This window comes from Heptranchias perlo, unplaced genomic scaffold (assembly GCF_035084215.1).
Source record: "Heptranchias perlo isolate sHepPer1 unplaced genomic scaffold, sHepPer1.hap1 HAP1_SCAFFOLD_282, whole genome shotgun sequence".
NCBI lineage: Eukaryota > Metazoa > Chordata > Chondrichthyes > Hexanchiformes > Hexanchidae > Heptranchias > Heptranchias perlo.
The window spans coordinates 53,822-71,747 of record NW_027139294.1 but is presented as its reverse complement, the minus strand read 5'-3'; the positions used below and the strand labels follow the sequence as shown (position 1 = coordinate 71,747).

The following is a 17,926-nucleotide window of genomic DNA, read 5'->3' as shown; positions in this document are numbered from 1 at the left end:
AAAGTGTAATAGATTATAAAGTGAAACAGCCAATCCAATCTCTCAGTCTCTGTCACTTTCTCGGTGAGTGAACGTAAACCAGCAGAAGAAGCGAAAACAAAGAACTGAGCAGTTTTGTTTCTTTCCTTTTCCTTCGGGCGAGTACAGTTGAAGAGAATGATTTCTGTTTCCTGCTGGACCAATAACTGGAATGAGCAGTGTATCTGGTTCCCATGGTACCCCGTGAAACATCCACGTTTATATCTCCCATTTACACTGATACCTTCCTTCCTCACTAATTATAGGACACTTTTGGTCAGGTTCAATCACACTTCAGAAGACCAGAAGCGCAAAGCAAGGTCGACACCTCATGGTGACGTAACCTACAGGCGAGGGAGGTTTGCAGGTTCACCTGGAGCTGTAAATATATAAACTCCTTCCAATGTACAAACTCCCCTCACCAACAGTAATTCAATTCGAACTGATCTGAGACTTTGGTCATTTATGGTGATTATACTTTGTGGAGTTAAAGCAGCAGTAAATCCGTTGTGTGTTATATACATAGCCGTTCAGTCAATATAAAACATTGTCATCCGACCCACCATGAGCAATGCCACACGGGGTATGTTAGGTCACGGACAGTTCCGCCTCCAGCAGTTGTTCTCTCGGTCACACATCCGGCATCACCTCTCGGTCTCACACTTCAGAGTCACGCCTGAATATAAACACATTTCTGTTTCAGACTTCAACCTGGAGGTCAACAAATCACAAGTCAAGAGGTAGGGAACAAACAAATCAAATATTTAAGAACGTAAACAGATAGAAAATTCGCCATAAATGACTGAGGAAAAAATGAAGCAAACGGAACAAGATGAACAATTAAAGAAAGGAGAAGGGGAACCGATCAAATCGTTTTTGAAAAACCCTTTCGGTTTTCATCTTAGTTTCTCCGTTAAGTTCGGGACATACATCGAGAAATATTTTTCATAACAGAATAAAGACAATTAGAATACAATTTTCACAAAGTAGGGAATAATCTTAATTATACGATAGCGTGTTATGTGTTTGTAAAATCTGCAATTGTTTTACCATTCTTTAAGTTTAGAGGGATGCTCTGAATATATGTTCTACATTGAAACGTAAGTGGATTAATAAAATAAAATGAGGAAATTTGTTTATGAACATGAAGAGCTGCTTTTCCATCTTACAGATCGCGATATATTTATTTACACAACTGACATTTGTGAAATGATGGAATGTATTTATTTCTATATCTGTACGGGTAAGGAAATCCCCACTGGATCATTTCCAGGAACCAGTCAAGCACTTAAATTAGTTTGTCAAACCCAAAACACCCGTTGGGAATTGCTGATTGAAAATTTGAATGGAAATCGAGACCATCACAAAGCATTGGAACAAATATACCCGCTGAGGTTTCGGGGTTGTTACTGATTTATTTCTATCACTGAGTAACCTATTTTAAACAGGGTGAAGGTACAAATCTAATGATAAGAGTCTGGGTTGGAGAAGGAACAGATGAAAGTATCAAATTTAATTACACTGATTCCACAAACACTGCACACCACATCCCTTAAACATTGTTAACTGTTTCTACATAAAACTGGAGAGGGTGTAAATCGGAAATAACATAACAAAAAGCTTATTAATGTATCAAATTTAGTTTTGATATTGTTGCACAAACACTGAACATCCCATCGCTAAAACACTGTCCCGATCTAAAATCAGTCGGCAGGACCCTGAGACACAGTGAAAATGCTGTGATTTCAACCTGGTTCAAAACACGCAGCCTTCTGATGTGGAGTCAGACGCGACTGTTCTTGCACCAGGCCCACAACAAGCGGCTGGAGCCGGATCCATTGGAGGGCGATCGGTGCAGACTGCCGCCGCGGCTCTCGGAATGTGAAAGGCGGAAAGAGGAGCAGCCTGACCGCCTCAACCACAGCACAGGATCCCCGCTCTCCCTCATGTTGCATAACTGACTCTGTGGCGCAATGGACAGCGTGTTGGACTTCTACTTAATAATCGGAGGGGACATTCAAAGGTTGTGGGTTCGAGTCCCACCAGAGTTGGATTTTAGTTCACGGATCAGGAGCTGGGAAGTGAAATTTTGCAGCAAAACCGCGCAAACTCTCTCAAGGAGGAGACTCAACATCTGCTCAGACCGAAAGTCAATCTGCTGGACTTCCGGCTCTGTCAGACTGAATGTTCCTTCAGACAGGTTTCTAACTGGACACATGCATCCTGCTGCCGTGTGAGCATTGGTGCTGGAGGGGGAGAATTCTTGCTTGCAGTAATTCTATTCCTGTAAAACTAGCTCCTGAAGTGTAGGTTGGAAAGTATCCTGGCTGAGCGGTCTGAGGCGCTGGTTTAAAACTCCAGTTAAATCCCACGATTTGTGGATGGTTCAAAATCATAGTTTGTGTCTCCAAAACCACAGCCTCCCTCCTGTAAACAAGTAATACTGAACATCTCATCTGCTTTGCAACAGCGCAGTCCGGAGGAACCACATGGCAATTCAAATAAGTAGTTGCATTTTGGAACAAACTAATTATACCTTCAACTCCGGTCGAAATGTTCACAAGCAAAAGGATTGTTTGATCTCGGTGAGACTCGAATTAACAACCTCGGTATTTCCCGACCCTGTTCTGTCAGATAAGGACCGCGCACTGACCGATTGCGCCGCTGGAGCCCGGTCACTCTGATCACCTGTCCCACTCTGCTGGAAAGAATCTTAAGGTGAGAGACCCGAACCTGTGGAAACGTGTCCAGTCACTGTGATGAAACTAATATCTGCACTTCCACTTTCAGCTTCTTTCACATCCTCTGCTCCATCGCACGACAATCGGGTTTTCTGCGAACAGGTCAAAATGAACATTGCCAGAAATTCTATCTGTGGTGAGATTTGAACCCAGCGCCCACGCAGTGATTGGATTTATTGTCTTAAAGCAGTGAGCTCCGTTCACACAACGCCTCGCCAGTCTCTCACACTTTGTTTAATGCCCAAATAAATAAATTGGAGCTAATTGACCGCATTTACGCCGTGCTGGGGTTGTTCTCCTCAGAGCAGAGAAGGTTCAGAGGAGATTTGATAGAAGTGTTCAAAGTCATGAAGGGTTCAGATAAAGTTAATAAAGAGAAGCTGTTCCCATTGGCGGAAGTGTCGAGAACCAGAGGACACAGATTTGAGGTGCTTGCAAAAGAACCAAAGGCGACATGAGGAAAATCTTTTTTACGCAGCGAATAGTTATGATCTGGAATGCGCTGCCTGAAAGGGCGGTGGAAGCAGATTCAATCGTGGCTTTCAAAAAGGAATTTGATAAATACTTGAAGGGGAAAATGCAGGGCCACGGGGAAAGGGACGGGGAATGGGACCAATGGGATTGGTCTTACAAAAGGCAGGTAAGGGATTGATGGGTTGAATTGCCTCCTTCTGTGGTGTGTTCATTCTATGATAAATATTATTTTACACACAGTGAACAGACCATCCCTGAAAGACTGCCCCGCGATAAAATAGAGTGACACTGAAACATTGAGAAAATGCAATGACCCCGACGTGATTCGAACACGCATCCTTCTGATCTGGAGTCAGACGCGCTACCGTTGCGCCACGAGGTCCACAGCGTCCACCTGGAGCCGGATCCATAGGAGGGAGATCGGTACCGACCGCCACAGGGTCTCGAAGAGGCGGAAGCAGCAGCAGCAACAGCGCAGGAGCCCCGCTCTCCAATCCAGCCGTTCCCAGCGGAGAGCTGCCAGTCCCGGCCTGAGCCCTGTCTGGGAGCCGCCTGCCATTCAGTCTTTACAGAACGGGACCGATCCAGTTTCAGCTCACACACAAGCTCAGGAATCCCACTCCTGACAGATTCACTTATTTAAACCTTGTTTAGATTCAGTGAATTGGGATTTAATTCAATCCTCATCTGCCCGCCGCTCTGTCAGTTCAGGACTTTATTTAAACCGATACTTGGAGCTCTGTTTTACCGGGTGCCGGCTGTTTCAGCATTTCTCAGTCCCACCACGAACACTTTTTGCTGCTAACTTCTGCTTAATACAAAGTTCCCAGGAACGAGGGGATTTCTCCTGGGTACTGAGTTCGAGTTAAGGAACAATAGAGGTGCGATTACACTACTTGGTGTATTCTATAGGCCACCAGCTAGTGGGACGGAGATAGAGGAGCAAATTTGCAGGGAAATTACAGAGAGGTGCAAAAGCCATAAAATAGTAATAACCGGGAATTTCAACTATCCTAATATAGACTGGGATAACAATAATATAAGGCGCAAAGAAGGGGAGGAATATTTGAAATGTGTTCAGGGTAACTTTCTCGACCAGTACGTTTCTGGCCCACTGAGGAAGGAGGCATTGCTGGACTTGGTTCAAGGGAATGACACGGGCCAAGTGGAGCAAGTGTCAGTGGGGGAGCATTTAGGGAGCAGCGATCAGTATCATAAGGATTAGAATAGCTATGGAAATGGACTCTGTCCACTCTAAAGTAAAAGTACTCAATTGGATTAGGGTCAATTTCAGTGGGATGAGAACAGATCTGGCCCCGGTAAATTGGAATTAAAGATTGTCAGGCAAAACTATAATTGGACAATGGGCGGCTTTTAAAAAGATGATTCGGGTATAGAGAAGGTACATTCCAACGAGGTAGAAAGGTCGGGCAAATAAAGCCAGAACTCCCTGGATAATAAGAGAGATAGAGAGTAAGATGAAGTGGGAAAAAGTGGTGTATGACAGGTGTCAGGTTAATAACACAAGTGCCAACCAGAGAGAATATAGAAAGTTCAGAGGGGAAGTGAAAAAGGAAATAAGAGGGGCAAAGAGAGAGCATAAGAATAGCGGACATCATAAAAGGGAATTAAAAAGTCTTCTACAGACATGTTAACAGTAAACGGGTAGTAAGAGGAGGGGTGGGGACGATTTGGGACCATAAAGGTGATCTACTCATGGAGGCAGTGGACATGGCCTGAGGTACTAAATGAGTACTTTGCATTGTTCTTTACCAAGGAAGAAGATGCTGCCAGATTCTCGATAAAGGAAGATATAGTCAAGATACTGGATGGGCTAAAAAATGAGAAAGAAGAGGTACTAGAAAGGCTAAATGTACTTAAAATAGATAAGTCACCTGGTCCATCAAACTTTCGCGCCAACCGATTACGCCAACGAAGAAAGGCAGAAATGTCATCCGCTAAATTAGTAATTCACTGAGCTAAACCTTAAGGCTGCAGTGACCAATATAACAGCTGTCGACTGTCAGTTTACTTTTACAAAATCAATAGTTGAAGCTTGCAGGAGTGAAAATCAAATCCAACGAGCCGGTCTTCATCTTATATAATATGATCACCGAGTGGCGAGAGGGTGGATTTGGAATTCCTGAGCGACCGCACTGTGAATTTTCCAGATCTGCTTGGAGCACCAATCCCTTCAATTCATCACTTACAGGGACAATTCGATTCGCGGTTTCTTTTCCCTGAGCTTGGCGAGATCTTGAAAATTGAAAGCGACCAATATCAAAGCTGAGCTCGTCACCGACATACTCACAGATACAGAGCGGCCACACTCTGCTTCAGTGAGATGAAAACCCAGAGTGGTTTCAAGGTCGAATGCAATTGGAAGCAAAGCTCGTTCAATGAAAGTGCAGGTCATTGAGGTGCCTTTAAAGTCCTGATTGTTTGAACTGAACTTCTTCCGAGACCGCGTGAGATTCAGGTGGAGTGATTTGGGGACTTCTTTTCCCTCTTTGCAAAAGTTTGAACCGCAGTTCAAGGATCAAAAGTCTAGTTCCAAATTAGGGTATGAACCTCGAATCGAGAATTATACCCCGACCTCAACGAGCCCAGAAACAAGAACATGTCACGGACACATTCCATGAGAGGGCTGTCTGTATAATGAAAAGGCATTTTTGAAGAAACTTCCCGATCAGTTCCGTGTTGGCTCCTGCACAAAACACAAACACCGCACTGTGTGTTTTTGCTTCTCAAAACCACTGAACGCCATGAATTACAAAAAGGCACCACTGAGATTTGAATCCAGAATCTCCTGGTATTCAGACAGGTGCTTTAATCAACTAAGCCACGGAGCAAAATCACAGTACGGGTTATCACCTCCTCTCATTAATATCTATCAGCTACACGTCACATTCTGTTGTGGGTTCAGACTGTTTGATCTTTGTCGATTTCGCTTGCCCGTTTCCCTGTGAATCCCGATACTGACTGCGTTTCAAGCTGTGTTTATCTTTCTGTGTCCATCAGTGCGATGATACACGAATGAATATGTGAGCTTGTGTTTGTTTGTTACTTTAAATAAATTAGGGATGGACAATTCTCGCTCTGACACTGAAGAACTAATTGAGCAAATTTCACAGTGAAGAGTTGTTTATTGTGGTGCTGAAACTAAAAAAAAATCGTAAAAGGTGCAAAAAGGGAAAACGAGAAAAACTTGAGTGAAATTAAGGACAACAATCAAGGTTTTTACACGTATATTAAGAGAAAGAAGGGTGACTAAGAGTAATATGGGCCCCTTAAGGACAGATGGCGGTGATATTACAATTGAAATTCAGGAAATGGCAGACTTGCTAAATACTCGCAGAAAATCATGAGGATAATGTACCAGAGACACGAGGAAAACTGAAAATAAATCAAGGGGATTCAGTGCAAGTAAAATAATGGTATTGGAGAAAATAATTAAATTAAAGATAGACAAATCTCCAGGACCTGATAGTGACCATCCCAGGGGACTAAGGGGAATAGGTGAGGAAATTGTACATGCTTTAGTCATGATCGTTCAAAACTCTCTTGATTCAGGAATTGTTCCATGGATTGAAAAATTGCCAATGTCATTCCATTATATACGAAGGGTAGGAGAGATAAAGTAGGAAATTATAGACCTATTAGTCTGACGTCTGTTGTGGGGAAGTTACCAGTATCTGTTATTAGGGAAAGAATGACTGAGCACTTGGATAAACATGAATTGATCAGAGAGAGTCAGCATGGATTTGTAAAGTGTAAGTCAAGTCTAACGAAACTAGTTGACCTTTTTGAAAATGTGACTAATGTGGTAAATGATGGAGTGTCTATGGGGGTTATGTGTATATTGACTTCCAGAGGCACTCGTTAAGGTTTAGCATCAGAGACTGTTAACAGAAATGAGAACATGTGGAATTTATAGCAACCCATTGACATGGGGAGGGAGTTGGTTTGGAGGTAGGAGACAGAGAGTAGGGTTAATGGGTATGGACTCAAATTGATAGGATGTGGTTAGTGGTGTCCCCCAGGGATCTGTACCGGCAAATCATCTTTTTATTATATGTATAAATGAGGTAGATAAAGGAATAGAGAGCGGTATATCCAGGTTTATCGACGACACCAAGTTAAGAGGCACAGTGAGTCGTGTAGATGGGAGCATAAAGTTGTAAAAGGAAATTGATAGATTCAGTGAGTTGGTAAAACTGTGTCAGATGGAGCTTACATAGAATTACATCGAATGTACATCACAGAAACAGGCAATTCGGCCCATCTAGACTATACCGGTGTTTATGCTGCAGACGAGCCTCCTCCAACCCCTCTTCATCTAACCCTATGAGCAAACCCGAATACCCCTTTCTCCTCCATGTGTTTATCCAGCTTCCCTGTAAATGCATCCATGATATTCGCCTTAACTACTCCTTGTGGGAGCGAGCTGCACATTCTAACGACTCTCTGGATAAATATGTTTCTCTTGAATGCGATATTGGATTTATTGATGACTTTTATATTCATGGCCCTAAGTTCTGACGTCCCCACTCCCAAAAGTACAAACACCTTATCTACATCTGACCGATCAAACCCTTGCATAATCTTAAAGTCCTGTATCAGGTCACCCTCAGCCTTCTCTTTTCTATACAAAAGAGCCCCAGACTGTTCAAAGTTTCAATCTGGGGAAGTGTGAGGCCATCCACTTTGGCCCTAAGCAAGATAAATCAGAGTATTTTCAAAATGGTGAGAAGCCAGGAACTGTGGGTGAGCAGAGATACTTCGGGAAATCAGGAAGAGTTGGCAGACAGGTGCAAAAAATAATTAAAATGGCTAATGGAATGTCGGCCTTTATCTCAAGGGAACTGGAATTCAAAAGGGTGGAAGTTATGTTAGAATTCTATAAACTCTGCGAAGGCCACATTTAGAGCACGGCATTCAGTCCTGGGCACCAGACCTCAGGAAGGATATATTGGCCTTGCAGGAGGTGCAGCGCAGAAAGACCAGAATGATACCGGGGCTAAAATGGTTACATTATGAGGGCAAGTTGTGTGGACAAGGTTTGTATTTCCTCGTGTATAGAGGATTAAGTGGTGATGTAATTCAGGTGTTGAAGGTGATTCAATGATCCAATGGTGGGTGTCTGAGTTGGTGCTGAATCGGTCCCCTTCAGTGAAGAGAGGGTCAGCGGGCGCCTGACAGACACGGCTCGGAACGGGACTCGCTTCTCTCCGGCGGCAGCGGCTGGTTTAGAGAGATCTCTCTGTCTGCTGCTGTTACTCCGCCTCCCGCACTCTGGGAGAACCGCGGAGGTCGGTCCTCATTTTTCTCTTATGGATCCGGCTCCATCCGTTTACTGTTGACGGGAGTGCGTCTGATACCAAGTCAGTCAGAAGCGGGTGCAAATCACAACATAGGCACAGGCCCAAGGACTGGGGACTGGTTTGATATTGGGTCCTTTTTAAGGGCTAGGCTGTAGAATGTTTGTGTAATAATAATAATCAGAATTAACTTTGAAACAATGAATTTTTTTTCAGTTATTTCCCATTTCCACCCTCACCAGTTTTATACAGTAACAGGTAACAATGTTTGAGGGATGTGATGTCCAGTGTTGGTGGAATCAGTGTAATTTAACTTGATACATTGAAGAATCTCTTGTCTATCCCAGGCTCTTACCTTCGGTTTACACCGTCACCTAGTTTAAAATTGGTCACTCACTGATATAAATAAACCAATAACAACCCCGAAAGCTCAGCGGGGATATTTGTTCCGATATTTAATGACGGTCCCAATTTCCACTGAAATTCTCGATCAGCAAATCCCAGAGGCTGTTTCGGGTTTGACAAACTGTGAAACAGATTGTTTTAAAAGCCGGAAAGAGGGAAAAACTGGTGGTTGATATGAAGTGTTATACATTATCACTTTCTGTTTCAGATTTACAATTTCTCCTTGTGTGTTACTCAAAGGAGAGGCCATAACGGAGCCCAGTGACTGGGTCACGAGCTGCACTGAGTCATTGGCCTGTGTTACAGACCGGCTCGTTGGACCTGCTCATTTCGTGAACTCGCTGGTGTCTCAGCACGTGTGATGACTGAGTGAATCCCTTCCCACACACGGAGCAGGTGAACAGTCTCTCAACCAATGGGCATGCGATGATGTGACAGCAGTTCATTTCTGCTTTTAAAGCTCTTCTCACAGTCACTGCATGAAAAGGTCACTCAATAGTGTCAACAAGTTAATGTTTCAGAAAGTGGGATGATCGAGTGAATCTCTTCCCACACATGGAGCAGGTGAACAGTCTCTCCCCAGTGTGAGTGCGTCGATGTCTCAGCAGTTCGTTTCTGATTTTAAATCTCTTCCCACATTCAGAACATTTAAAGGTCTCTCAGTGTGAACTCGGTGGTGTTTCAGCAGGGAGGATGACCAAGCGAATCCCTTCCCATACACTAAGCAGGTGAACGGCCCCTCCCCAGTGTGAGTGCGTTGGTGTGTCAGCAGATTAAATTTGCTTTTATACCTCTTCTCACAGTCAGAACATTTAAAAGGTCTCTCATCGGAGTGAACTCGCTGGTGTCTCAGCAGGTTGGATGACTGAGTGAATCTCTTCCCACACACGGTGCAGATGAACGGCCTCTCCCCAGTGTGAACTCGCTGGTGTTTCAGCAGGGTGGATGACCCAGCGAATCCCTTCCCATACACGGAGCAGGAGAACGGCCTCTCCCCAGTGTGGGTGCGTTGGTGTGTCAGCAGATTAAATTTGCTTTTAAACCTCTTCTCACAGTCAGAACATTTAAAAGGTCTCTCATCGGAGTGAACTTGCTGGTGTCTCAGCAGGATGAATGACCGAGTGAATCTCATCCCACACAAGGTGCAGGTGAACTCGCTGGTGTTTCAGCAGGTTGGATGACTGAGTGAATCTCTTCCCACACACGGTGCAGATGAACGGCCTCTCCCCAGTGTGGGTGCGTTGGTGTCTCAGCAGTTCAATTTTGCTTTTAAACCTCTTCTCACAGTCAGAACACTTAAAAGATCTCTCATCAGAGTGAACTCGCTGGTGTGTCAGCAGGATGGATGACCGAGTGAATCTCTTCCCACACAAGGTGCAGCTGAACGGCCTCTCCCCAGTGTGAACTCGCTGGTGTGTCAGCAGGATGGACGACTGAGTGAATCTCTTCCCACACACGGTGCAGATGAACGGTCTCTCCCCAGTGTGAGTGCGTTGGTGTCTCAGCAGTTCAATTTTGCTTTTAAACCTCTTCTCACAGTCAGAACATTTAAAAGGCCTCTCCCCAGTGTGAACTCGCTGGTGTGTCAGAAGCTCAGATGACCAAGTGAATCCCTTCCCACACACAGAGCAGATGAACGGTCTCTCCCCAGTGTGAGTGCGTTGGTGTGACAGCAGATTACTTTTGCTTTGAAACCTCTTCTCACAGTCAGAACATTTAAAAGGTCTCTCATCAGAGTGAACTCGCTGGTGTGTCAGGAGGGTGGATAACCGAGTGTATCCCTTCCCGCACACGGAGCAGGTGAACGGCCTCTCCCCAGTGTGAACTCGCTGGTGTGTCAGGAGGAGGGATGACTGAGTGAATCCCTTCCCACACACGGAGCAGGTGAACGGCCTCTCCCCAGTGTGAACTCGCTGGTGTGTCAGGAGGAGGGATGACTGAGTGAATCCCTTCCCACACTCGGAGCAGGTGAACGGCCTCACCCCAGTGTGGGTACATTGGTGTGTCAGCAGGTTCCTTTTGCATTTAAACCTTTTCTCACAGTCAGAACATTTAAAAGGTCTCTCCCCAGTGTGAACTCGCTGGTGTGTCTGGAGGCTGGATGAAATAGTGAATCCCTTCCCACACACGGAGCAGGTGAACGGCCTCTCCCCAGTATGGGTACGTTGGTGTATCAGCAGATTAATTTTGCTTTTAAACCTCATCTCACAGTCAGAACATTTAAAAGGTCTCTCATCAGAGTGAACTCGCTGGTGTGTCAGGAGGCCGGATGACTGAGCGAATCCCTTCCCACACACGGAGCAGGTGAACGGCCTCTCCCCAGTATGGGTACGTTGGTGTATCAGCAGATTAATTTTGCTTTTAAACCTCATCTCACAGTCAGAACATTTAAAAGGTCTCTCATCAGAGTGAACTCGCTGGTGTGTCAGGAGGCCGGATGACTGAGCGAATCCCTTCCCACACACGGAGCAGGTGAACGGCCTCTCCCCAGTGTGACTGTGTTGATGAATTTCCAGCCTGGACGGGTAATTGAATCCCTTCCCACATTCCCCACATTTCCACGGTTTCTCCATGGTCCGGGTGTCCTTGTGTCTCCAGGTTGGACGATCAGTTGAAGCCTCGTCCACGCACAGAACACGTGTACGGTTTCTCCCCGCTGTGAATGGTGCGATGTTTTTTCTGGCTGTGTAACTGGTTAAAGCTCTTTCCACAGTCAGTGCACTGGAACACTCTCACTCGGTGTGTGTCTCGGTGCTTTTCCACTCACACTGATGTCTAAAATCATCTCCCACAGACAGAACAGACAAACATTTCTCCTTCCACATTCAAAGGTCGATGATATTCAGGTCCTGATGAATCGAGTGACTCTGTCAGATCTTAACGTGATCTTTGGTTTGAGTTTCCCTCTGCAAATCCTCCCCTGTAAAAGTAGTTTATAAAAGTTATCACTGTAACTACAGGATAGAAATTCAGATCAGATATCTTTACTTTCTATGGAACATTATTTCCTCTCTCATTCCTCAAAGCTGTAAATCCCCGTCCCACACACTCTCCCTCCTCCCTGTGCTGAAATCCAAACCCATCGCATCATCTTTCAGTGGCCCTAAACCATAAGTGAAAGGGTGTGAGAGAGAGTGTGAGAGAGTGAGTGTGAGAGAGTGTGAGAGAGTGAATGTGAGTACAGCAGTGGGCTGGGTGTGGAGAATGAAGTGGGGCAGGTGGAGCATGTTTCAGTGGGGCAGCAGTGATCATAATCTCATTTGGTTTAGAACAGTTATGGAAAAGGACAGGGGACAGTCAAATGTGAAAATTCTTAACTGGAGGAGGGCTAATTCCAGTGAGTTAAAAAGGGATCTTGTCCAGGTGGATTGGTATCAAAAATTGGCAGGCAGAACAGTAATTGAACAGTGGGAGGCCTTCAAGGAGGAGTTGGTTTGGGTACAGAGTAGACAGATTCCCACGAGGAGGAAAGGAACAGCATCCAAAGCTGGAGCTCCCTGGATGACTAAAGGTATAGAGATCACCATTTCTCCTTCATTTTCAGACGCTCCCTGACCGATCACCATTTCTCCTTCATTTACAGACACTCCCTGACCGATCACCATTTCTCCTTCATTTACAGACGCTCCCTGACCGATCACCATTCCTCCTTCATTTACAGACGCTCCCTGACCACTCGCCATTTCTCCTTCATTTACAGACGCTCCCTGACCGATCACCATTTCTCCTTCATTTACAGACGCTCCCTGACCGATCACCATTTCTCCTTCATTTACAGACGCTCCCTGACCGATCACCCTTTCTCCTTCATCTACAGACGCTCCCTGACCGATCACCATTTCTCCTTCATTTACAGACGCTCCCTGACCGATCCCCATTTCCCCTTCATTTACAGACGCTCCCTGACCGATCACCCTTTCTCCTTCATCTACAGACGCTCCCTGACCGATCACCATTTCTCCTTCATTTACAGACGCTCCCTGACCGATCCCCATTTCCCCTTCATTTACAGACGCTCCCTGACCGATCCCCATTTCCCCTTCATTTACAGACGCTCCCTGACCGATCGCCATTTCTCCTTCATTTACAGACGTTCCCTGACCGATCGCCATTTCTCCTTCATTTACAGACGCTCCCTGACCGATCCCCATTTCTCCTTCATTTACAGACGCTCCCTGACCGATCCCCATTTCCCCTTCATTTCCCGGCGGGTAGTGAGGGGGGGATAATGTTCACTGTTTTATATTCGGGTCTGGGGCCGCACTCGGGGTTTGTAAAGCCTGAGCCTGGGCCTGAGCCCGGACCCGGGCCCCGGGGTTTATTGAGCCTCTTGCTCCGATCCTCTGACCTGCACCGAACGCGCTCCTCCCGCAGCCTCGACTGGCCGCGCATGCTCAGGACACACTGACCGATTATGAGTCACTACTGCGCCTGCGCACTGGGCTTCACTGATTCAGATAGGGCACAATCTGTACCGCGCTGCATGCTGGGTGATGCAGCCGCCATTGATGATCTTAATTCCAGGCCGAAAAACAAAAACATTGGAAGCAGATAATTCAAGTGTTTAATTTATAATATAAATAATTCAATCGTTCAATTCATTTCATAAATAATTGAATAGTTCAATTCATTAAATAATCAATTGTTTAATTTATTACATAAACAATTAGTGTTTATTTATTATATAAAGGATTCAAGTGTTTAATTTAACGTAGAAATAATTCAATAGTTTAATTCATTATATAAATTTTCCTTCGTTTAATTTATTATATAAAGAATTCAATATTTAGTTGAATTATTTATATAATAAATTAAACACTTGAATGATTTGTCTAATAAATTAAACACGAGACTTCTTTATATAATAAAGTGAACAATTTATTATGTGTAATAAATTAAACCTTTGAATTATTTATATCATCAATTAAACAATTCATTATGAATACAATGAATTAAACAATTGATTATTTATATAATAAATAACATTTTGAAATTCTTCAGACAATAAATTAAATAATGGATTATTAATATGATTAAATAAACACTTGAATCTTTGTATGATAAGTTAAACCTTTGAATTAATTATATAATTTAAACACTTGACCTCTTTATATAATAATTTTAACACTTGGATTATTTATATAATAAACTAAAAAATTGGTTATTTATATAATAAATTAGCAATTGATTTTTTTATATAATAAATGAAACACTTGAATTATTTATATAATGAATTAAACATGAATTATTTATATAATAAATTAAACAATTGTTTATTTGTATAATAATTTCATCAATTGAATTATTTAGATGCTTAATTTATTATGAAAATAATTCAATAGTTTATTTTAACAACTGAAGTCGTTATGTAAGAAATTAAACAATTGATTATTTATAGAATGACTTAAACTATTGAATTATTTATTTAATAAATGAAACAGTTGAATTATTTATTTAATAAATACAACCTTTTAATTATTTATATAATAAATTAAACTATTGAATTATTTAGATAATTAATGAAACAGTTGAATTATTTAAATAATAAATTAAACAAATGACTATTTATGTAATAAATTATACACTTGAATGCTTCATTAATAAATTAAACACTTGTTTATTTGTATAATAAATTCACAAATTGAATTATTTATACAATAAATTAAACAACAGAGCTATTTATATATTAAATTATACACTTGAATTATTATATAATTAAACTACTGAATTATTTAACAAATATATTAATCAATTTAATTATTCATATAATAAATTAAACAATTCAATAATTTACATAAAAAATTAAACACTTGAATTATTTATAATATATTAAACAATTGAATGATTTATATAATAAATTCAGCTATTGAATTTTTTATATAATAAATTAATCAATCGAATAATTTAAACTATTGAATTCTCTTTAGAATAAATGAAACATTTGAAGTATTCATATAATAAATTAAACACTTGAAAACAATTTAATTATTGATATAATAAAATAAGCAATTCATTATTTATTTAATGAATTAAACTATTGAGTTATTTATATTACATTTTAAACTTTTCAATTATTTATATAATAAATGAAGCCAGCTTGGACAAAATGGAGGCAAGCTCGGAGTCCGTCTTGGACAAAATGGCGGCCGGCATGGCCACCATCTTGGAAAAAATGGCAGCAAGCACGGCCGCCATCTTGGAAAACATGGCGGCAGGCGCGGCCGCCATCTTGGAAAAAATGGCCGCCGTCGCCATCTTGTCACATGGCGCCAAGAGGTTGACAGAGTGTCCCCAGTGATCCCGCAGTGACCCCAGAATGTCCCAGTGACCCCAGAGTGATGCCGGGGTCCCAGAGTGCACCCAGTCAGCCCAGAGTGAGGCCAGGGTGCAGCCGGGGATCCCAGAGCGATGCCAGAGCGGCGGCCTTTGCGTTTGGGCCACCACAACAACCACCACAACTGTACTGTACGTGTACAGCACACGGTGGGTAAAAGGGAACGATTCACTCCTGTCTGGTACTGTACGGCCCGTGTGTGTCTCAGTGTCAGCTCCTGTACATGTACAGTACACAGTGGGTAAAAGGGAACGATTCACTGAGAGATTGCAATGTTGAGTGTAACGGTTATTTGAGGGGTTCAGTCCCTAAACGGGCTGTGTTTTGACAGAAACTTTTTACAGTAAGGAGTTGAGTTTAGTTTAGGGAGATGGGTACAATCCGTGTCTGGGACTCACTGGCCCTGTGAAATGTTGAATTTTGCTCACAATATGGTGTGTTTGGATTAATGGGGGACAAGGTTCAACTGCACTGGGCTGGATTGTTTTATAAATCTCTCATTGACTGGGTCTTTCAGACCAGGATGGGAGCTGCTTCTCTCTCTCTGGAAACACCCTGAGGCAGTGAAACACTCTCTGACAAACTGTTCACAGGAACCAACCCATCAGACATGGGGAATAGACAAATACCTGGGACTGGAAATGAGCCTCCCACCAACAGAGCAGAGAGAAGGAGGAAATCATCACACCTTCAAGATCTGGATCGGTTTTGTCTTTGGAGCAGGTTCTGGTTAATTTTACTGCTTTAAAGTTATGTTATGGGACCAGTGAGACTGAGACACACACACACACACACTGTACAGTCAGGAGACACGTGTCCCTTGCACAGACATTGGGTTTGAATTGAGCTGAGCTGTGCCACAAATGAATATGGGATTAAAATCTCAAATTCCAATCAGTTTGCTCCCGAGCTTCCCCATGTGTCTGTGTGGTTCCATTACAATACAATTTCACATGGGGGCCCAAAATGGCTTCGGAATTAACACGATTTCTTTCTGAGTTGTCAGTGACCTTTTCAAAAATTAAACTTCAAACTCAGAAAACATTTGGAGGCTGTTTTCACATTTGGGCCCTCTGCGTGCTGCAGGACGCTCCCTGAAAGTGCTTTTAATTTCAATTAAGACCCGAGATATGTCACATTGTCAGCCTCTGAATAATAGTTTGATCCACTTTGTGTTATTTCTGAAAAGTTGCACTTGCAATGAACGAAGGGAGGAATTTGGGATCGAACAGATGGTGATATTCTGTCGGACGGTCGCTACTGAGGGAGCACTGCACTGTCAGATGGTCAGTGTGTGTCTCAGTGTCAGCTCCTGTACAATGTCCCAGTGATCCTCCAGTGTCCCCAGAATGTCCCAGTGACCCCCCAGTGTCCCCAGAATGTCCCAGTGACCCCCCAGTGTCCCCAGAATGTCCCAGTGATCCCCCAGTGTCCCCAGAATGTCCCAGTGATCCCCCAGAGTAACCCAGACATTACTCACGTGGCCCCCATCGGGTCCAGGCTGCGGTGAAGGTCTCAGTCAGTCAGTCCCCAGCGGAGAGAACGATTCTTGGCCCAGGATTCCTCCTCCTCCTTCTCACAAAATGTCTCTTTCTGGATCATCTCCTTGCAGCATTTCATCGAAAAGTTTCCTGAGGAGAGAGAGAGAGAGAGAGGGAATTGATTAAAATACAAAAGCAAGGGATTAAAAAGGCACAGCAAGAGCCCAGAGCTCCCTCCCTCCCATTCCCTCTCCCAGTTACACCGACAATCCCTCAGCACCAACACTGAGACACAAATCCCAGTTACAAACCAGAGAATCCAAAGAGAAAAGTTGGGAGAGAGACAGAGAGAGAAATACACCCAGGACAGGCTGGAGGACCCCGGCAGACTGAGAGATTGTCCCCTCCCCGCCCCTGGGGAGGGTTTGGGACGAGACACACGGCCATCCCCTATCCCGGGGAGCTCCCTGCTTCAGCCTTTGAGATATTATGTAAGGAATCTTACAACACCAGGTTATAGTCCAACAGTTTCATTTGAAAATCACAAGCTTTCGGAGGCTTTCTCCTTTGTCAGGTGAGTGTGGGATTCCATAGTCAGAGCACAATGCCTGGTGATTACAGATAATCTTTCCAACTGCCCGTTGTCAAGGCAATCAAAGGATTCGAATAGTGTTCAGACAGAGAGACGTTACATACGGGACTACTGAATATACTGATTGTCCCGTATGTCGTGTCTCTCTGTCTGAACGCTATTCGACTCCTTTGATTGCCTTGACAACGGGCAGTTGGAAAGATTATCTGTAATCACCAGGCATTGTGCTCTGACTATAAAGCGGTGCCTTTCATGGAATCCCACACTCACCTGACAAAGGAGAAAGCCTCCGAAAGCTTGTGATTTTCAAATAAAACTGTTGGACTATAACCTGGTGTTGTAAGATTCCTGACATTTGTCCACCCCAGTCCATCACCGGCATCTCCACATCATTTGAGATATTAGACTGAATCTCAATGTGTCTCCCTCAGGGACCTGTCCGTTCTCATGTTAATCCAGGGACAGCCCAGGGCAGGACTGGTTTGACCAGGAGACCTGTCTGCTGGAATGAGCCACATTTCAAGGACCTATTTTACGGATTTGAAACCCTCACAGCCTGT

At 43.5% G+C, this 17,926-nt stretch overlaps 1 long non-coding RNA gene and 2 other non-coding genes across 3 annotated transcripts in view; 1 reads left to right on the top strand and 2 right to left on the bottom strand.

Moving 5' to 3' along the window:
- Positions 1 to 17,897, bottom strand: part of LOC137310834 (uncharacterized) — a 227,062-nt gene extending 209,165 nt beyond the window's left edge. The window contains exons 1-2 of the long non-coding RNA XR_010960210.1: positions 17,698 to 17,897; positions 16,774 to 16,924 (exon numbers count right to left, since the gene is read on the bottom strand). This is a non-coding gene — a long non-coding RNA (uncharacterized lncRNA). The remainder of the gene's footprint in view (positions 1 to 16,773; positions 16,925 to 17,697) is intronic.
- Positions 1,978 to 2,069, top strand: trnar-ucu (transfer RNA arginine (anticodon UCU)). Its single transcript is given in 2 exon segments — positions 1,978 to 2,014; positions 2,034 to 2,069. It is a non-coding gene; the product is annotated as a tRNA-Arg (tRNA).
- Positions 3,544 to 3,615, bottom strand: trnaw-cca (transfer RNA tryptophan (anticodon CCA)). Its single transcript has one exon. It is a non-coding gene; the product is annotated as a tRNA-Trp (tRNA).
- Positions 17,898 to 17,926: the final 29 nt, after the last annotated feature.